Source organism: Rhinopithecus roxellana, chromosome 11 (genome assembly GCF_007565055.1).
Source record: "Rhinopithecus roxellana isolate Shanxi Qingling chromosome 11, ASM756505v1, whole genome shotgun sequence".
Lineage (NCBI taxonomy): Eukaryota > Metazoa > Chordata > Mammalia > Primates > Cercopithecidae > Rhinopithecus > Rhinopithecus roxellana.
Window position 1 is genome coordinate 104,662,533 of NC_044559.1, and position 22,012 is coordinate 104,684,544.

Genomic DNA, 22,012 nt, shown 5'->3' on the forward strand with positions numbered 1-22,012 from the left:
TCAAGGTCAAGGATCACTTAAGCCCAGGAGGTGGAGGCTGCAGTGAACTATGATTGCACCACTGCAATCCGGCCTGGGCAACAGAGCAAGACCCTGTCTGTCTGTAAAAACAGTTGTAATTAAAAATAATAATAAAGTTAAATGAAGATTTATAGTACATTCATTCACTACAGATGGCAAGGAGTGATAATGCACTTTTTTAGCCTAAAACTCGGCCAAGAATATATACTTTTTTTTTTTTTTCTGAGATGGAGTCTCACTCTGTCACCCAGGCTGGAGCACAATGGCGTGATCTTGGCTCAGTGAAACCTCTGTCTCCCAGGTTCACGCCATTCTCCTGCCTCAGCCTCCTGAGTGGCTGGGACTACAGGTGCCTGCCATCACACTTGACTAATTTTTGTATTTTTAGTAGAGACAGGGTTTCACCGTGTTAGCCAGGATGGTCTCGATCTCCTGACCTCGTGATCCACCCGCCTCGACCTCCCAAAGTGTTGGGATTACAGGCGTGAGCCAGGCCAAGAATATTTTTAAAGTTTCAGGTCTCATTCAAGAGCAACCCAGAAGCAAAAGCATCTTCTTCGATCACCAAAACACAGTGGGCACTGATCCAGAGAAAGGAAGAGCTGCCTACTCACTCCAGCGGTTCTCAGCTTTAGACAAGCCTAAAGCTTACATTTCTTAAATCTGCAAAAAGGAAATATGTCTGCTCTGCAAGTCTTTATAGGGTCCTGTGTTGGTAAAACTAAATATCTGGAATAATAGTCCTTTGAAGATTAGTTAAAGTGACACTACATTTATTCTTATTGTACAACCCAGGGCCATATTTAATAACCAATTATTTAAGGAGCACCATATTAACAATTTATCACAGAAACCTGTAAAAAGGAATGTTTAAATTTAGACTGTCTCATGTTCGAGGTTACAATTTTCCCCATGATCATTACAAGAAGGATTTTTTAATAAACCCATGTCTGTGATCGTAAGACCGCCAAGAAATAACTTGAACTTGCTTGTTTTAACATCATTCCAACACGTCTTCCTTCTGCCAACATATTATGTCATCATCAGTGGTAACATTTTAATTCTAAAGATTCTCTTAAAGGAAAGTCCAATTTGACAAAGTTTTTTCCTGCCCTACTCCCACCAAACTGTTACAAATATTACTTACTTGTCAAATTTTTGTGTAAACTAAGGTTTTCATTAAATTTTTAAATAATCATTCAAAATCACATTATTTTAAGATGTAGTGAAAACTTCAATGACACTCATTTTTGGACCCCTTTAACCCAAGTGCTACCTTCTTCCTGCCAGATTCCATGGCAGTTCCCATTTTCGGATTCTAGATCTGTAGCTAACGTTAGGCACCAATTCTGGGTCATAGCACATATTCTTAAAATTAACTGTTTGACTTTGCTGTCTAATCATTAGTTGCTTCTTCAGGAACACATTGGAGATTAACCACATTAAAGAAATAGCTGAATTTTTTAATGGGGAAAATAAAACATGTCCCTAAAATGTCATGGAAACTCAGTATTTGTTAATTCATACCTCCAAAGAATCCTAACATTTAACATTGTTTCACAGTGAAAAGTGGGGATTAGGCAGAATAATGAACTTATTACTTCAACTATGTTCAAAGTCGCCCCATTAACTGGAGCTTTGATTTTACAATGGAGACAACTGAATGCTTTTGTGTCTGATCTGTCTTCATTGTGGTTCCACAGGGAGTCCCTATATTTCAAACATGTCTGGCTTAATGAATTTTTTTTCTTATTATTGCTGCAATCTGTTTTGTTGTCAGATTTACTCCAGATTGGAGGGCTTTGTTGTTTTCTTTTCAGGCATCAGATCTTTTCAGTTTCTGGATACGTTGACTGAGGATACAAAACAACTGGTCTGAGTGGACCTGCAATGCCACCATAGTAGAAACCAGACGAAACCTTCAAAACAACTCCCTCCTCCTTTTGATCAGTGAAGCAACCGCAGCCTAATATTTTGAAGTACCTTTTTGTTATCTTTAGGCCAGCTCAAATGCATGCGGTCATGAGAACAGACCTCCCTAGAACCTCTGAGGTCCACAGCAGCTTGGCTCTCATCATTTTATTTATGTTGAGGTCATCGTTCATCGTTAGATGCCATGTTTTCATAATTTATAAGGATACTAATCCACTAAGAAATGATTTCAGCAAGGAATTTCTCAAAGGTCTGCTCAAAGAGTATGAAAATCTCAGTGACCCCTCAAGACAATATCATCTATATCATTTTACCACAAGCAAAGGGCAAACTGATGTCCAGGTAAGGTACAGTCACATACGCACAGCTATATAATTTCTCCATTCCCTGATTTCTGTTTTAAAAATCAACATGTCACACTCTGGAAAATAGGAAAGTGTCATATGACAACACAATGCCCGTCCTGTGATGGGGGTGTCTGCCTTTCGTGTGGCCATCGGGCTTGCTCTGCTAGAGTCTGATGCTGGCCCTACTGAGGACTTGGGGAAGAGTGGTCGAAGTTCAGGGTGGGAGTTAGCCCCTCCCTACAGGGAGTGGACATCCCAGCATTGGAGAGGAGGAAGGATCTTGGAAGCAAAATGGAACCCTGAAGATGTCCCGAGATAGGAATGAGAGGGGGCATGGTATGGTGGCTCACGCCTGTAATCCCAACACTTTGGGAGGTCCAGGTGGGAGGATCACTTGAGGTCAGGAGTTCAAGACCAGCCTGGGCAATATAGTGAGACTCCCATCACTACAACAAATTTAAAAATAAGCCAGACATCATGATGCATGCCTGTGGTCCCAGCTACTCTGAGAGATCAAGGTGAGAGGATTGCTCGAGCCTGGGTGTTTGAGGCTGCAGTAAGCAGTGACTGCACCACTGTACTCTGGTCTGGACAACAAAGTACAAAAAAAAAAAAAGTGAAATAAGAAGGAACATCTCTGTCTTTATGGGCCTCTGTGTTTTGCTTCTCTTGCAGGCCCTCCCAGGAGGCAGAATCAAACATGCCCACTGTCCTGTGAACACAGGGTTTGTAAAGCCATGTGGGAAGGTGACCATGAAGAGACAGTAATTGGAAAATGCAGTGATATGATTTTATAAGCCAGATTATTTAACATCATGTTCCTCTGTAGAATTATATCCTTACAATTGTCCCTTTCCATTTGTTGAACTCAAGTTTAAGTGTTTAGCCTGAACACAATAGTGTCAAAGACTCAAAGAGCAAGACTATAAGTCCTACCATTTTTGCCCACAGGAAGAATCTCCCTTTTTAGAAACCCTGACATATCTGGGTTTTATATTATTCACAGTGGGGCCGGTCACAGTGACTCATGCCTGTAATCTCAGCAGTTTGGGAGGCTGAGGTGGGCAGATCACTTGAGGCCAGGAGTTTGAGACCAGTCTGGGCAACATGGTGAAACCTCATCTCTCCTAAAAATACAAAAATTAGCTGAGCGTGGTGGCACATGCCTGTAGTCCCAGCTGCTTGGGAGGCTGAGGCATAAGAATCACTTGAACCTGAGGCATGGAAGTCGCAGTGAGCCAAGATCACACCGTTACACTCCAGCCTGCGCAACAGAGCCAGACTGTCTCATATATCACAGTTTAGTGAATAATGCTGTCACTTTTGATTGGGTAAAGATGGAGAGGGAGGTAAACAGCACACTATTTGGATTCAATTTATCCCCTGTAGATGAGGAAGAGGTATAGATAATATTAATATTACTGCCCAAACCTGCAAGTCTCAAGCCTTTGAAGACCCCTTAGCTCTAGACAAACCATGAGAGTTGGTCACTATCCAGGATAGATTCACAAACACAATGAAGTGGCTAAAAGGCCAAGTTCTATCATGAAGGCTGACCACAACCCCTAAATCAACCTTGGTCTTCTGGAGCGATAGACCCATGATGAATACTCAACATCAAGTGCTAGAGCACAGAGGGTGGCTGCCTCTGGACAAGGAGATTCTCCCACATTCTGATAGTTTCAGCCTTGCTGTCTACACAGCATATATTACTTTTGAAATAAAAAAAAACAAAAAAGAAGGAAGAAGGAAGAAAGGAAAGATGCAAGGAAGGAAAGACTCATTCTTCATCCCAAATTGCTTTCCTTAGCTTAGGCTCAACCTCTGTTGGTATCACAGGTTGGTCCATTCTCTAATCTTGGCCACTACTGAAGACAAGCTGCCTTGAAAACACAGTCTCATTGCAAGTATACACCCACCCACCCACACACACACACACACACACATATACATACACATATACATATATATACACACACACACATATATGTATGTAGGCCAAGCATGGAGGTTCACACCTATAATCCCAACACTTTGGGAGGCCAAAGTGGGTGGATCACTGATTCCAGGAGTTCGAGACCAGCCTGGGCAACATGGCAAAACCTGGTCTCTACCAAAAATACAAAAAATTAGCCAAGCCTGGTGGTGCATACCTGTAGTCCCAGATACCCTGGAGGCCAAGGCAGGAGGATTACTTGAGCCCAGGAGGTGGAGGTTGCAGTGAGTTGTGATCTCACCATCATACTCCAGCCTTGGCAACAGTGTGAGACCCTGTCTAACTCTCTCTCTCTCTCTCTCTCTCTCTCTCTCTCTGCTCCCTTTCTCACACTCTTCTCCACCCCAGTTAATAAAATGATTGTGAACAAGGTTCATCCCACAAAAGAAGAAAACTCAAACCTGATATCATCAGTGTTTCCCCAGTTGTTTTTTGTTTTGATTCATTCAGACTTGAATTCCAGGTGACCAACTCTCCTGTTTGCCCAGAACTAAGGGGTTTTCCAGAGCTTGAGACGTTCCCTTTTAAACCCGGAATAGTCCCCAGCAAACAGGAACCATTGCTCTCCCTAAGTCAGCTGGGCGAGGCTGGATCCTGGTGCTCCTGAGGCTCTCAGCAACTTCTGTACCAAAACTTATGTGAGTACATCATTTCAAATGCAATAATCCCACATCACTGCTTCATCAGGTCAGGTTCTTGGTCACAAGAGGTCAAATTAGCAATCTTGTCAGCACTCCCTTGGCCCCAGCTACCATTTTCAATTATAGCCAAAGGAAGTAAACTCCTTCAAACTAGATTCCAACTTAATTCTACATCTAACCAGACCTGATTGAAACTCCTCAAAAGACAACAATTAAAACTAAGAAACAGACAAACCCTTAGGCTAAGGATTAAAGACAAGAGAAGTAAACATTCCCAGTTATTGTCTGGGCTATCAGGACCAAAAAGGGACTTTGGACATATTACAGCAGGTGGCTTAAGACTGGACCAGGAACCATCTCCTTTATGCTAAGTCCTTCGGGATTGTCTCCTGTTTTCAATTAAATGTGAAATTGTTCCTGTAGATCCTATAATTTTTGTGTTTTAAACGTCAACCATAGGCCGGGCGCGGTGGCTCAAGCCTGTAATCCCAGCACTTTGGGAGGCCGAGACGGGCGGATCACAAGGTCAGGAGATCGAGACCATCCTGGCTAACCCGGTGAAACCCCGTCTCTACTAAAAAATACAAAAAACTAGCCGGGCGAGGTGGTGGGCGCCTGTAGTCCCAGCTACTTGGGAGGCTGAGGCAGGAGAATGGCGTAAACCCGGGAGGCGGAGCTTGCAGTGAGCGGAGATCCAGCCACTGCACTCCAGCCTGGGTGACAGAGCAAGACTCTGTCTCAAAAAAAAAAAAAAAAAAAAAAGTCAACCATTAGAACTCAATGACTGCCCGTGTGGGAGCAGAAAGTCCCTTTGACTGGAAAAAAAACACACGGTTGACCCTTGAACTGCAAGTTTCCACTTACATGTGGATTTTCTTCCACCCCTGCCACACCTGAAACAGCAAAACCAACTTCTCTTCTCTCTCCTCCTCCCCAGCCTACTCAACACAGAGAAAACTAGAATGAAGACCTTTATGACGATCCACTCCCACTTAATGAATAATAAATACATTTTCTCTTCCTTATAATTTTCTTAATAACATTTCCTTATCTTTAGCTGACTTTATTGTAAGAATACGGTACAGAATACATAGAACATACAAAATATGTGTTAATCAAAGGTTTATCTTACGGGTAAGGTTTCCCGTCAATAGTGGGCTATGAGTAGTCAAGTTTTTGGGAAGGCAAAAGTTATACACAGATTTTGGAGTATTCAGGAGTATGCATAGCGCCCCTAACTTTCAAGCTGCTCAAGGGTCAATTGTACCTCAAAACATAAAATGGCAATGCTCTGAACACAGGGTGTGACTCTTATTTTCACCCACTAGCTACCCTTGTTAAAACGGAACTGTATCATCTAGTGAGGTGGTCCTAGGAAGGAAATTACAGTTGCCCATGTTCCTCTTAGATATCTAAAGATGTCTCAGTACAAAGCTCTCAGGAAATCCTTAGAATGTTCTATCATTTCAAACTCTCTGACTTAGAAGAGAAGCTGTATGAGTAAAGAAGAGGGGAGAAAGCTATGAATCCCCCACATACTAGTAGGGTTTATTTCATGATGACGCCATCTTGTTTTTAGCTTCTGCCAGCTGGGTGGTTCTCGGGCATTGGAAACTCTAAAGCTTGCCATGGGAGCATGGGAAAATTCTGAACTGCGGAAGAGCACTATATGAGGATCATCTCAGCACGGAGAGAAAACAAAAGGAAGGGATATGAGTCTTGGTGAGATCTGCATGAACTTCATGATTACAAAAGGGTTGACTAGAGTAGAAAAAGAAGCTGAGTTGGAGAGAGATTAGAGATTGCAAGCAGCTTCCCTGCAACACTGCCTGCATTGGGAAGGCTCCATTCAAAAACATCTAAATACCCATTATGGAAAAATAGACTTGCATTGTAGAATAAGGGGAAAAGGTCACTGCTTGGTGGTCTTAGCTTTTTATACTTTCCAATTCTTCTGCACCCTCAAAATGATAGCCACATTCAGGGCATGTGGAGTAAATGAATGCTCTTTACCCAGGCTGCCCCCCACAAAGGACGAGGGCAGTTGCCCAGAGAGAGGCCTCTGCTGGGGCTGCTGCTCCCGGTGTAGGGGCTAATTAGGACACGCAAGGTCCCCAACGCTTCTGTGGTGTGGGTTGGCCCGTGGATGGATTTTCCATTCGATCTTTAATTTTTTTCCCCTCACATTTTCCACACGGCACTAAAATTACTCTTCAGAAAAGCATTTATCTTCCTATTGCTGCTTCACAGCCTGTCACCAGTAGAGGACTTTCAGGAAGGACTAGCTGGTACCTGTAAAAATATCCACTGACTTTTACGAGTGGAACATCACCAAAAAATCCTATTTCCTTTCCTCCCTGTTCCCTCCCAACCCATCCTTTCCCTGCTAGCCACTCAACTCATAAACTCAGTAAAAAGATTTCAACATTTCTCATTCTTTTTCTCTTTTTTCTTCAATTTTTTTGTTGTTTTTGGAAAATTTATTTTGAGAAGAAGCTTCATTTCCAGTACTTGTAGCTGACTTCCAGAAACACATGAGAAAATGCACAATGAGATATCCCAGTGTGTCTTGTTTTATTAATATCAAAGTGTAATGTGTGTTTGCACTGCTCAACAGGGATTTTTGTTTTCATTTGTTTTTATTTTATTGTGTGTGTGTATGTAAGAACTAAAGAACTACTTCCTCCGGGTTTTTTTTTTAACTTTTTCATCATTAAAAAAGCTAACTTTTATAATTCATGCTGGAATATTTGGAAATATGAAAATAGAGAAGAAAAAAAACTTCCAATAAACTAAAAGCCAGGAATGCTAATATTAATATTTTAGCATATTTTTCCATTCTATTTCCTGAAGTTATTGTTTTTATGTGATGGTTTAGATTTACGGGGAAGGTCATCAACTCAATTCAAGTGTTCTTTCCCTGAGAAGCCTTTCCTTGGCTTCCCCTCATGTTCACCCCATCACAATGAATTGTAAATATTCTCTGTGTACACATTTATGTCACTTACTTGACTAACAGCTCCTGTTTGGGGGAAGCTTTCTTTAGTTCATCTTAGTTACTCTAGGATCTAACGTGTGGCAATAAATTCAACAATCAAAACAAATATTGATTTGCACAGCCTCTGCACTGGGGCAGTTACCAGAGACCGAGTATTAATCAGTGAAACAGACAGATGTGAGGAGGGCCGGCCACGGGTTGTGAAAAGAGGAGGGGCAGAGACATGGTGAGAGAAGGAGGGCTTATAGAAAGGCAGGGGCCAAACCAAGTAGGGCCATATGAGCTGGGCAATAGGGAGCCATTGAAAGATTTATACAGGCATCACACTTTCCCTGGATGCTGTGTAGGAAGAGATCGAAGCCTTCCACAAGTGGAATCAAGTAAACCACTTAAGAAGCTTATGGTGAGCTGGGCACAGTGGCTGACACCTGTAATCTCAGCATTTTCGGTGGCTGAGGCAAGACAATCACTTAAGGACAGTAGTGTGAGACCAGCCTGGGCAACATAGCAAGACCTTGTCTCTACAAAAAAATATGTATATATTTAAAGATTAACTGAGCATCATGGTGTGGCCTGTAGTCCTAGCTGCCTGGGAGACTGAGGTGGGAGGATCGCTTGAGCCCAGGAGGTGGAAGCTACGGTAAGCTATGATTGTACCACTGCACTCGAGCCTGGACAACAGAGCAAAACCATGCCCCCCCCTACTGCTCCCCAAATAAAAGAAGAAGAAGAAGGAGAAGAAAAAACTAGTGGTGGTTTGGGCTATAGTGAGAGAAGAGGTAACAGGTGTACTGATTCAAGACGTATTTTAGAGGTAGAATAGTCCGGAATTTCTGACAAATCAACTATGAAGATAAGTATAGGGGAAGAGACACGTAGGCCATCCAGATTTCCGAATGGCCATCCAGGTTTCGGAATGGAGCCACAGGTGGATGAAGGAGTGATTTATTGAGACAGAGAAGACAGGAGAGAAATAGACTGAAGTGGCAGGAATCAAGAGTTCATTCTGGGACATATTAACTTTGGGATGCTTGTGAAATTGCTACATGGGAGTGGAGAGTGGGCAGTTGGATACACAAGTCTGAAGTTCAGAGGAGCAGTGGTCTAAGCTGAGGCTATAAATTCAGGAATCACCAGCAAATAAATGCTATTTAAAGCCGTGGGTCAAGTTGGGACCACCCACAGAGAGTGTGGTAAGAGCAGTGGAGGGCTCAGGAACACAGTCACATAGCTGTGTTAGGAGGGAAGGAGGAGCTAGCAACGGAACTGGAAAAGACAAAGAAACCCAGGGAAGGTGGTGACTGCCCTTGAGCAAGGAGCAAGATGAAGGCAGAAAGCTGAGGCCGGGCACAGTGGCTTACACCTGGAATCCCAGCACTTTGGGAGGCCAAGACGGGCAGATGACTTGAGGGCAGGAGTTCGAGACCAGCCTGGCCAAAATGGCAAAACCCCAACTCTACTAAAAATACAAAAATTAGCAGGTATGGTGGCACATGCCTGTAATCCCAGCTACTTGGGAGGCTGGGGCAGAAGGATCACTTGAACCCAGAAGGTGGAACTTTCAGTGAGCTGAGATCACGCCATTGCGCTCCAGCTTGGGCAACAGAGTGAAACTCTGTCTCAAAAAAAGAAAAGAGAAAGAAAGAAAGAAAGAGAGAGAGAGAGAGAGAGAGAGACAGAAAGAAAGAAAGAAAGAAAGAAAGAAAGAAAGAAAGAAAGAAAGAAAGAAAGAAAGAAAGAAAGAAAGAAAGAAAGAAAGAAAGAAAGAAAGAAAAGAAAAGGAAAAAGAAAACTGAGCCCTGAGTGTGGCAAGGAGGAGGACACTGCTCACCTGGAGCAGTGGTCACCATCAAGCAGCAGAAGCGGGAGCCCAACAGGCATAGAGAAGAGGTGAGGTGGTGACAGGGCATGCCCAGCTGACTCTTCCATGAATTTTAGGCATAAAAAGCAGACAAATGGAAGGACAGCTGAACATCCTCTAAAGGATCAAGGAAAAACATTCAGAATGTTTGCATGCTGATGGGAATAATCCAGGAGAAAGGGGAAGCTTGATGAGGTTGGAGATAGAGGAGATAATAAAAGGAGGAAGTCCCTGAGATGGTGCAGGGATCGAGTGCAAGGCATGAGCATAGGAATTGGCCTTGGACAGGAGAGGGATGCATGACAATTGTACCTAGAGGGAAGAAAGAGGAAACAGTGGAGGGAGATGATTATAGATGTAGTAGGAGATGGGCTGGGCGCAGTGGCTCAGGCCTCTAATCCCAGCACTTTGGAAGGCCGCAGCAGGTGGATCACTTGAGGTCAGGAGTTCGAGATCAGCCTGGCCAAAATAGTGAAACCCTGTCTCTACTGAAAATAGAAAAATTAGGTGGGTGTGGTGGCAGGTGTCTGTAGTCCCAGCTACTCAGGAGGCTGAGGCATGAGAATTGAGAATCACTTGAACCTGACAGGTGGAGGTTGCAGTGAGCCAAGATCGTGCCACTGTACTCCAGCCTAGGTGACAGAGCAAGGCTCCATCTCAAAGACAGAGAGAAAAAAAAAAAAGACACATGGTTGCTGTCTAGTGGGGGTCTGTGATAATTCTTTTCCATATCCTGTTCCACCTTCTTGTCCAAGCTTCAAGTCAGCAGTTTTAATGAGAAGATTTAGTGAGAGTCAGAGAGTTCTCCTTCTTCAAAGCAGTGTGATATGAGGACACCAGGTGAGATCGAGGAGGGAAGGTGAGTAAGCATGCCCACTGAGCACACAGGAGCAACCCAGTCCAGCCTTGGGGAGGCTGGAAGTCTGAGTTCCACAGGGAAGGAGGAGGAACAGGGAAATACTGGAAGATGCTAAGCAGGGAAGTGACATGATCTGACTAGAGGCAGAGATGATGTGAGGTGGACGTGGACAGTAGGGTGCTGCGGGAAAGAGACTGGAACAAAAGAGACCAAGTGGGAGGCTGAGAGTTTGAAGCACATGGGAGGTGAGGCAGGCCTGGAATAAAGCGGTGGTATTGGTGGAGAGAAGTGGGCAGATTTCAGAAATACTTAGGAGAAGGGGCCAAGAAGATGAACTTGAATCAAAAACACACTTATTTATAATTTTCTTAAACAAACATGGCTTCATTTTGAACTGCCAGGTGGCTATGTTTGCAAATATATTAACCTAAGGGCCCTTTGGTAAGTCTGATAGTACTCCCAGGCTTCGGTTTGTAAATGCCCTGGTTGAGACATCTCTCTCTTTCCCCTGGCTTCTCAGCACAGTCTAGGCACACAACCTTGGGTAAGTGATTTTTTTTTCCAGCCAAGTGAAGCTACCCAGGGTAGAACTGCAGTTTACTCTGGCCTTCTTCTGCTGGCCAGTAGCACTCACAGTACCTGGTGACCGTGCAACTGGGTCACACATCATAGTAAAACCTCAGTGATACCTTGCACTAGTGTGGAAGGCTGTGTGTCACAACATGCTGTCATCTGTATCATTTGATCCTGTCCGACCCTGAGAGGTGAGCAGAACAGAATTAATCATCTCAGTGTTACAGATCACAACACTAGTAGCCCAGAGAGGTTCAGTGAATCCCCTGAGGTCCCAAAGCCAAGAAAAAAGGAAAAGGTCAGAACGTCTTGCCCCATACATCACAAGGAGCAAGTTTCTTCCTTTGATTATTATTTTTATGTTTTTGAGAGAAGGTCTTGCTCTGTTGCCCAGGTTAGAGTGCAGTGGCACAAACACAGCTCCCTGCAGCCTCAACCTCCTGGGCTCAAACCATCCTCCTGCCTCAGCCTGTCATGTAGCTGGCACTACAGGCATGTGCCATCATATCTGGCTAATTGTTTTACTTCTTGTAAAGACAGAGGTCTCATTTTATTGTGCAGACTGGTCTCGAATTCCTGGACTCAAGTGATCCTCCCGCCTCAGCCTCCCAAAGTGCTAGGATTACAGGCATGAACCACTGCACCAGGCCATTCTTCATTCTAGAGCCATACCTTTTAATGTCTTCCTTTACAGTGACAAGATGTGACTGTGTGGACTCTCAGAACATGTGTTCCTAATTAAGAACTCTTGAACTCTACAGCTGGAAAGGCCTCAAAACATCAGTGCAGTGGCTCCTGGCTGCACCCACATCATCAGAAAGCATTTATTCAGTATCTTCTTAGGACCTTTCGCTATCGTCCAACGGAAAGAATTAATTTTCAACGGATAAATTGATTATTTTCCCCAACTTGCCCAATCTAGTGGGCAAGTCAGGGAATGATTCTATAATTTGCGTCTATGGCCTACAATTCCAGCATCACTTAAACAAATAGCTCACCCAAGAAGAAATCACAAGTCCTGCCTCCCGCCTTCCCCTTAAGGTTTGACTCATGGGCTCACTCAACTCCAGGCCTCAAAAGATCTTTTCTTTCACCTTGATTCTGTTCTGCTTGCATTAGAAAGTAATTGTTTTGGGCCCCTCTTTCTCCTCCTATTTTCTTGTTTCTTCTTCCCACTTCTCAATCTGAGTGTTGGTGAGGAAAATTTAGAAGGATTCAGAATTGAGAAGACAGTGATTCAAAGAGGTGAGTGGGCCAGGTGCAGTGGCTCACCCCTGTCACCTCAGCACTTTGGGAAGGTGAGGTGGAAGAATCATTTGAGGCCAAGAGTTGGAGACCAGCCTGGCCGACATAGTGAAACTTTACCTCTAGCAAACATTTAAAAATTAGCCTGGCCCGGTGGTGTGTGTCTGTGGTCCCAGCTAGTCAGGAGGCTGAGGTGGGAGGATCACCTGAGCCTAGGAGTTCAAGGCTGCAGTGAGCTATGATGGCACCACTGCACTCCAGCTTATGTGATAGAGCAAGACCTTGTCTCAAAAGAAGAGGTGAAGAAGCAAAGGAGGGCCATAAGCTGGAGGAGGGTCTAGAAAAAGGGGCCAGAGTAAGACAAGGAGCACAGAGAGGGGGCAAGCCTAAAAACAGCCCATGAGAAACAAATACCATACAGGGGTTTTTTAAATTAAAATTATTCTAAAATGTATTAGAGAAAATTGTGTTTTTTTAAATGTTATTTTTTCAAGGGGAAGGGCTTACCAAGACTAAAATCACCACTGTAGTAGTTCAAGGATAGAGAATTTATTCTAGAGAATCACAGAGGTGCAATGCCAGGTAGAAAGATAAGGAGGAAGATGGGGAACCCCAGCCCAGGACCGCATGTCGGAGAGCACAGAGCAAGCCAGCCTGGAGGGCCAGGGTGGGAGGGAGTTCAGGGCCCATGACCAGGACCAGAGCAGAGCAACCCAGAGCAGGATGAGGCAGAGACAAGACCAGGAATTGGTGAAGGCGTGTGGGAGTGGAGCGGCGGCCCTGAAAACCACGTCAGTCTTACAGGTACAGGATCCCGGCATCAGCCTTCACTGACTTTACCCCATTGCCTAAACTGGGTTAAATGCCACCCTGTTACATATGCATGCAGCAATGAGTGCTTTGTATAATTTCTACCAAAAAATTTATTTTAAGCCATAAACCATGGAAAAAGACACTACACACACACAAACGTGCGCGCGCGCACACACACACACACACTCACACACACACACACATTAGTGCTTACCAAACATTGAGAAAAAATAAAAGGAATGTCCTTAATATTCCATTTAATTTTCTAGCCCTCCCATTTATTCTCAGTTTATTTTCTTTCTGCATATTTGGAGTTTAAATGTCCCTTTCTTTCTGAAGTAGTAGTGATAGTTTTCCCACCTGCTCATGTCTCATTGAACTTCTCATTGTTCAAGTCACTTTAGATGTATCTCTGCGCACTCTATTTAAGTACATTTCCCCCACAACGATCCCATTGTTTTATAATTGCACCCTGTGGGTTTGCTTTATCAGACTCAAGAAAACTTTCTGATGGTCATGGTTGCTCATGCCTGCAATTCCAGTATTTTGGGAGGCAGAAGCAGGAGGACTGCTTGAGACCATGAATTTGAGACTAGTCTGGGCAACATAGTAAGATCCCTCTTCACAAAGCTTTTTTTTTTTAATTAGCTGGGTATGGCAGTACATGCCTGTAGTCCCAACTACTGGGGAGGTTGAGGTAGGAAGATCGCTTGAGCCCAGGAGTATTAGGCTGCAGTGAGTTTTGATCACCCCACTGCACTCCAGCCTGAGTGCAGAGCAAGACCCCATCTCAAGAAGGGAGCGAGAGAGAAATTGTTCAGCTTCACAGAACACAAGACTGCTGCTCAAAGTGACATAAAGCATCAGCAATGTGTACTAGATCATCCAGCACACTGTCCCCTTTCAGGACACCTCCAAAATTGATTCATTCAAAAGCACAGTGGCCTCAAGGACACACTCCCCTTCCATTTTCTGACTCTGCTATCCACAGCATGTTAGTCTCTCTCACCTGGATCCCTTCCTTGTTCAAAATGGCTGCCTCCAAGGTTCCAGGGTCACCTGCTGACACAATGACCTCCAGTACAAGAGAAACTGTGTCTTCCTCCTCTGTGAGTCTTTTCAAGAACCATTCCTCGAAGCCCCCTATATCAGTCAAGGTTTGAGCAGGGAAGAGCTTGCATTCTCAGAGAATTTAATAGAAGTGAATTTAATGGAGGGGCTGTTTAAAGACTGCAAGCGAGCAAAGTTAAGAGAACCAAGGAGGAAAGGTGAAATGCCAAGGATTACAGCAGAGAATCCTCCTGCTTCTGGTCCTGAAGGAGAAAGAAGAAAGGAAGTTTCCACCCTTCATAAAGAGAGCTGTAGCTGAGGAAGAGAGCTTGCCCGACACGGGAGCTGTGCCTTACAGGAATGTGGCTACTGTCTGGATCGCAGCCAGGAGGAAGGGAGTCTGAGGTCGAATTATGAATACTCTGCCCTCCTAGCAATGCCTTCATTAGCCAAATCCAGTGGAATGCCAGAGGACAAGGAAGACTTCACAGCGCAATCCTTAGAGGTCAACCTCCTGGGACACAAAGCAGAAAAAGACAGATGAGTTCTGGATGGAGTGGGACAAATGGAAACAGACCAGCATAAACCCCTAACAGACCTTCCCGTGTACATAACAGTCCAGAAAAGGATCTCATGCCTCCCCTTAAGCCAATCGCTTTCAAGGATATTGACTTAGAGGCTTCGACTTGTCAAGATTAAATTTTAACTCATATGGGAGAGGGATAAACTCCCACATGAAATTGAAGTTTTGCCAAAAAGAAAGGAGAGAGGAATATCTGCCATAGTAAATATTTCTAGAAAAAAAAATATATATCTTTGACAATCTCTTTTTAAGAACTATTTTTACCTGAGAAAATAAAAATGTTAAAAACTTTAAGCAAGGCTTCAAAAGTGTCTTTTGGAAATTTACTAGTCAATGAAAGCTAAAAAGCTTTGGAATAGCTTCTACACACTTAAAGAAACAAAAGACTATTTAGCCTTGTTAGGATTTAGGGGTTGAGACTGAAAAAAAAAGATCTGGAGCCTAAAAGCTGCAAAACACAGGTCCATAATCTAGAGGGTGAGGAGGCAGATGGCCAGTTAAAACAGTTCTCTGGGGGACACTCTCCAGTGCTCTGTCTACTAGAGTTTTAAGTGGTTCACAGAGGTGATCCTGGGGAAGACCAACACATTTCCTCTCCTGTTCTGAAGCAGATCACAAGGCACATATCACATGTAATCCTTACCCAATGCAACAATTATTACAAGAGACACAAAGGCAAAGGTAACTGTTTATAACTTAGCCTAAAAGTCACTCCAATCGTGACCTCTTTATTGAAAGAAGAACAAGCTAGGAGATGAAATGTGTGAATTGCAGACATACATCCCTGAAACTGCATCATGATGAGTAGTTGATCATTTGGTTTAATTGCAATTGGCAAAACATTTAAAACATTTGCCTTCTGTTCCCAAAATGCAGATGTTAGAACTATGAGGAATATACTGTGATCTCGATTTCCTTTATCTCTGTTAAACTTCCAGTTGCCTTCCAGACAATTCTGGCATGAAGAACTGAAGTATTAAATGAAACAAAGGCTAAGAATTAAAATCAAGAAATAAACATTTATCAAATGTCAACAGTACCAAGACCTAGAAAGAAAAAGGCAACAAAGATGTCAGATGTCTGGCTCAATGGATGACAAGCGAACAGGTATACATAAATAGCTTGGTGCCAGCTACATTTTGAGAGATGTCCTCCTATGTGTTCTCATAGGTATGTTCTAACTCAAGGGGGAACCAGCTAATACCAGGAAAACTATTAGCACGTCTTTGGCTAAGCATTTTTGTTACTTATAGCATAGTTATTTGTTAACTCAAGTAAAATCCTTAGCTCTGACAGCAAACAACTTATAAAAATCACAGCCGGGGAGCAGTGGTTCACGCCTGTAATCCTAGCACTTTGGGAGGCCGAGGTGGACAGATCACGAGGTCAGGAGATCAAGACCATCCTGGCTAACACAGTGACACCCCATCTCTACTAAAAATACAAAAAATTAGCCAGGCATGGTGGCGGGTGTCTGTAGTCCCAGTTACTCGGGAGGCTGAGGCAGGAGAGTCATTTGAACCTGGGAGGCGGAGGTTGCAGTGAGCCGAGATCGTACCACTGTACTCCAGCCTAGGGGATAGAGCGAGACTCCATCCCAAAATAATAATAATAATAAAACAATTACAAACTAGCCAAATTAGTCCCTTAATCCTCAGATTTCAGATGGTGATTTCTCCTTTACTCTTTTTTTTTTTTTTTTTTGAGACGAGGTTTAGCTGTCGCCCAGGCTGGGGTACAGCAATGCAATGAGGACTCACTGAAGCCTCTACCTCCTGGGCTCAGATGATCCTCCCACTTCAGCCTCCTGAGTAGCTGGGACCACAGGCATGCACCATCATGCCAGGCTAATTTTTAGTATTTTTTGTAGAGACAGGGTTTCACCATGTTGCCCAGACTGGTCTCAAACTCCTGGGCTCAAGGAATCCTCCCACCACAGCCTCCCAAAATGCCAAGATTACAGGCATGCTTGGCCTCTCCTTCATTCTCACACATTTGTGATTGTAATGAAGGCGGAGTAGTGTAACCACAGTTCTATAAGACAGAAGAAATTGGCAAATAAGCCCGTTGTATCTTTCAAGCACAGGCATTCTGCCAGTCACCATTTATCTTTACACTTGTACAAACAAGCTCATGGCTAAGGAAGCATTAAGATAATGATGAAGAAGAAGAAATCATTTGGAGGCAGTTAGAATAGACCTTTAGAAGGAAATGGTTCTTAAGAAGGAATCTCAAGATTGAAGGAGCTATTGATAAAATGAGAATGGCTGGAAAACGGTCTAGTAATAGTCAACATCCGAAGAAGATGTTGAAGGTGTAGGCCTGGCTGGAATCTAAGTTCTGAGAAGACTGGTTATTAAAGGGAGGAGATTTGTGGATAAAGATGCAACAAATCTCAAAGTCCATGGGCTTCCAGCTTTAAAAGAGAAAAAAGGAAAAGACTGGATGATGGAAACCCAAATAAAGATTCTTAGGTAAAAGATTATGTTCTTTGTATAAAAGCTATTTTGAGGAGCTGGTTTTGTTTACTAAGTGCCTAGATGAAGAAATGGAAAGACTTTCCCACTCCCACCCTTGTCTTAGCCGTTGTGAGAAGCCATGTGACCTCTTCCTAAGTCTGAGGAATTGAGCTGTTGTCAAGGATCTCAAATACTTTTTTTAAAGTGTCAGCCAAGATGGTGTTGTTGTCTAAACCTAGTAAACATATATGATTGCGGTGCCACAAATAGCACTAGGAAATAAGAAAGGCAAGAGAGTGTTGAAACAGAAGGCGAAGAGTGTATCCACCACTGTCCTCAATTTTGGGTGACTATCAAACATACAAGAGGAAGTGGCTCAGCCATTGAAGGTGCTTAATCTAAATGTGAGACCAGTTTGGTTTTGTTGCCCAGAATTTAGCTGCTTCCAAAATACAAAAAGCAAATTCCATAACAAGCAAGAAATGTCTGTGTGCAATTCACAGAACCCCAGCCTAACTCTGGTGGAAGGGAGTAGGGTAGATGCTTACATTTAAAACAAAAATTTTGCATCTGTAATTAACGTAGATTTATCTTCAATGTACTTTTCCTACTTAACTTCCAGAATATTTTAACTGTACGAGCCCCTGCATTAAAATACTGTAATGAGAAAATCTGGTACTACTTTGTGAATTAACTTTTTAAATGGGTATAAACATTTCCATGTGTTAGCGAGCCTCTGCAAAGTCATTTACTGTACCCGACTGCCTTATCTGTGGCTAAACAGACTACAACTGAGCAGACCAAAGCATCATGTCAGTTGCATCCTAAGGAAAGCAGACAATGAGGTTGAGTTAGAAGTGCAGGCCGGGCGCAGTGGCTCAAGCCTGTAATCCCAGCACTTTGGGAGGCCGAGACGGGCGGATCACGAGGTCAGGAAATCGAGACCATCCTGGCTAATGCGGTGAAAACCCATCTCTACTAAAAATACAAAAAACTAGCTGGGCGAAGTGGCGGGCGCCTGTAGTCCCAGCTACTCGGGAGGCTGAGGCAGGAGAATGGCGTAAACCCTGGAAGCGGAGCTTGCAGAGAGCTGAGATCCGGCCACTGCACTCCTGCCTGGGCGACAGAGCGAGACTCCGTCCCAGTTGGGGGGGGGGCGGGAAAGAAGTGCAAGAGATTTGGGGTTGGGGGGTAATGTTTGTAAAAAGTGTAAGAGGAAATATGAAGATTGCCCAAGCATGGAAAGCCTTCAGATCACGATGTAGGTTTGACACTTACAAAAGGAAAAAGGGTAGAAAACAAGATAGACAAGAGAGAGTCTCAAATTTTGGTGGGCCGGGCACAGATTTGACCAATGTGATGGGAAGCTCTGGAGCAAAGAGGATTCCTGTGTTGGACAGACACAGCCTTGGTACCGCCATGGTGCGGGTATTGGCTGGGAGCTGCCTAGAAAAAGGGTGGTCTTTGTTCAAAAGCTGAAGCAGATCCTCCAGGCACTGCAGCTAGAAGCTGTCAGCTGCCCACACTCCTCGCAGCTGCCAGGTAAGTCCTTTCTCCAGTGAAGATCTGAGTCATTGCACACCTCAATGCCTACCTCCATCCATCCCTACAGGGCATCCAGTAATCTTCAAAACATCTGGGAGTTTTTCCCCAGAGTAGAGTCACTTGAATAAATGTCCTTTGGGGAAGGACAAAAGGAATGATACCATCATAGACTTGGTGTGGTGTTGCTGGATCCTTCATCCTGGGAACGTGGCCACCCTTTCTATTGGGGGATTCCAGGTCTGAAAACTGCCTCAGGTTCTAGGTACTAGACAAGGGATTGCAAATGTTTGATAGAGCAAACACCCTCAGCCTCCTGGGCATCCTTGTTGGCGCTTTTTTTTTTTTTTTTTTTTTTTTTTGATACAGGATCTCACTCTGTCGCCCAAGCTGGAGTGAAGTGGCACAGTCTCAGCTCACTGCAACCTCTACCTTCCGGGTTCAAGTGATTCTCCTGCCTCAGCCTTCCAAGTAGCTGGGACCACAGGTGTACACCACCACGCCCAGCTAATTTTTTGTATTTTTAGTGGAGACAGGGTTTCACCATCTTGGCCAGGCTAGTTTTGAATTCCTGACCTCAAGTGATCCACCCACTTCGGCCTCCCAAAGTGCTGGGATTACAGGTGGGAGCCACCATGCCCGGCCTGTGTTGGCTTTCTTTTAATTAGATGTATTAAGAAATATCCTCACAAGATTCCCATCTGTTTCACCCCATCGTCACTGTTCTCTGTGGATTCAACTCCACAACAACCTTTCATACCACCAGTTGTGGCCTGCAGAGGAAAGCCTCTAGCTAATTTCCCAACGGCTTGGTGAATGCTGTGTTCTCCAGACCTCCTTGTGCTTCGTAATCCTCTGGTGGGTCTTCTAATCACCATAATATACCCTCTCCAGCATGCTCACTTCCCTGAGCCTTTAAAAATCTGTTTCAGCTCCACTCAGCATGGACCTATCTCCAGGCTTGAACCACCCAAGCAGCAAGTTTGCACTATCCTCTAGGGTCTTTGCCAAGCATTAAGTCCCACATCCTGAGAAAATGCCCTGAAGTTCCTTTATTTACCTTTATCCTGCTCTTTGATCAAGCACCTTCGAAATCCAGTTCCTTCCTTCTAGTATAGGGGCTAATTACTCACAGTTTGGGGGAGGTACAGTCTCCTTCTAGCTCATCAATGTTGCCATAATATTCTTGGCTTGGTGATGTTGTGACTTACCTCTAGTGATTGGTCTGACAACCAGGCAAGGAGTTGAGGATCCTGAGAAGCCCTCTTGGCCCATGGAAACGGAACTCTGTGATGGGAGTTCCAGATGATAACAGGGAAGGGTGAGCCACCTCTGCAGGCTCCGAGGGCTTAGAAGAGTTTGAGAGCTCAAAATATTTGGAGGCATCCACCCAAATGTCCCCATTCCGTGCACAAGAGCTCCATGTTTTCGCAACCAGTGCTCTGATCTTTGCATAATGATAATCATCTTTGAAGCTAGGCAAGCCTATTAAATCCAGAGTTTGGTCTTCTGCTTTTTCTACACTGAATTGAGTGAATATGGGCTTCTCTCCTGGAGGCCCTCAGGCCTTCACACTTGGCTTTCAATTGCTCCCTACCTGCCTACAGCTTTTCATTATCCTACTGTAGAGCCTCAATGCAACTGAGCAACAACCAGCCAATTCCATTGTCCTTGGATACCTTTCTTCTCTCTGACCTCTCAAATGCCTCAACCTTCTCTCCATCCAGGGTTTTCCTGTCCACCAGAACATTCTTCCAAGTTACTGACATTAAAAGTTTTAGGAAGGGCTCAGTGGCCCATGCCTGTAATCCCAACACTTTGGGATGACAAGGCAAGAGGATCACTAAAGGCCAGGAGTTAAAGACAAGCCTGAGCCTTGTTCAGTTGCCCAGGCTGCAGTGCAGTGGCATGATCATAGCTCACTGCAGCCTCGAGCTCCTGGAGCCTCAAGCAATCCTCCCGCCTCAACCTCCTGAGTAATTGGGACTCCAGGTATGAGCCACTGTGCCTGGCCCCTACATTCAGATAGATTTTTAAACTACCTGAACCAAGTTAACTTCCTCGTAGATTGGATGTGCCCTGTGAGAGCAAAAGAAGAGTCAAGGATGATCCAGGGGTTTGCCTTGAGCACCTGGGAAGGTGGAGCAAGCAACATTCCTTGGTGCTTCCAGGGCACACCGCTTCTGAATGGTGCCTATGGGCTTATAAATCCATCTCCTCCCAGGAGACAACACATTTATTTTGTCCCTGGACCTTATGAAAGTTGCCAGAATCAAAATAGAATCACTAGTGTTTTTTTAAGAAAAACAACAAACAAGCAAAAAACCTGAACTGGATGCAGTGGTTCATGGCTGTAGTCACAACTCAGAAAGCTGAGGTAGAAGGACTACTTGAGCTCAGGAGGTTGAGGCTGCAGTGAGCTATAATCACACCACTGCACTCCAGCCTAGGCGACAGAAGGAGGCCCATCTCTAAAAAACAAACATAAAAAGACTTCACTCTTGTCACTCTTGAGATTAAGGATTTACCTAAGTAGTAAAATACGTCAGATCAGATTCTGGACACAGGAACTCTGAATCTGGGATGTGAAAAGGTTTCCGGAGAAGCGTTCTGTTTCTCGTATCATTAACCACAGGAAGATATTATTTGGTATACAAGAGGATATTGCTTAAAGAGATAAGAAACAGAAACTCTCTCTCATATTTCTTCAAATACCTTGCAAAGTTGTGAGTTAAAGAAAAAAGAACCATGTTCACTCAAAGGGGAGATGCAAAAATAAAAAGATAAAACCTTTTCCCTTACCCTAAGGAGATAATATGTGCATTAAAAAAAATGTTCTAATACTGTTCCTGCAAGTCAATATATAAGCATTACTGAAAAGTCCAATCTTGCCTGCATTTTACAGCTCTCAGCTCCTTTCAGGAAGCAACTAAATCAGAAAACAGTGTTCTCTCTTCCTTGGAGCTAGCACAGGTTTTGATAACATCAATTGAATGCCAAGCCTAAGTACAGATTGGAAGTTAGAAGTATTGCTATTGACCCTTTTCTAATATATCCTTCAGCTCAATAATTAATCGATTTGTGACAAAATG

At 43.9% G+C, this 22,012-nt stretch overlaps 1 non-coding gene across 1 annotated transcript in view; it reads right to left on the reverse strand.

Moving 5' to 3' along the window:
* The window catches only part of LOC104676559, a 36,096-nt gene that overhangs the window by 13,998 nt on the left and 86 nt on the right, over positions 1-22,012 (reverse strand). The window contains exons 2-3 of the transcript XR_004059931.1: positions 21,247-21,391; positions 20,132-20,268 (exon numbers count right to left, since the gene is read on the reverse strand). This is a non-coding gene — a transcript (uncharacterized LOC104676559). The remainder of the gene's footprint in view (positions 1-20,131; positions 20,269-21,246; positions 21,392-22,012) is intronic.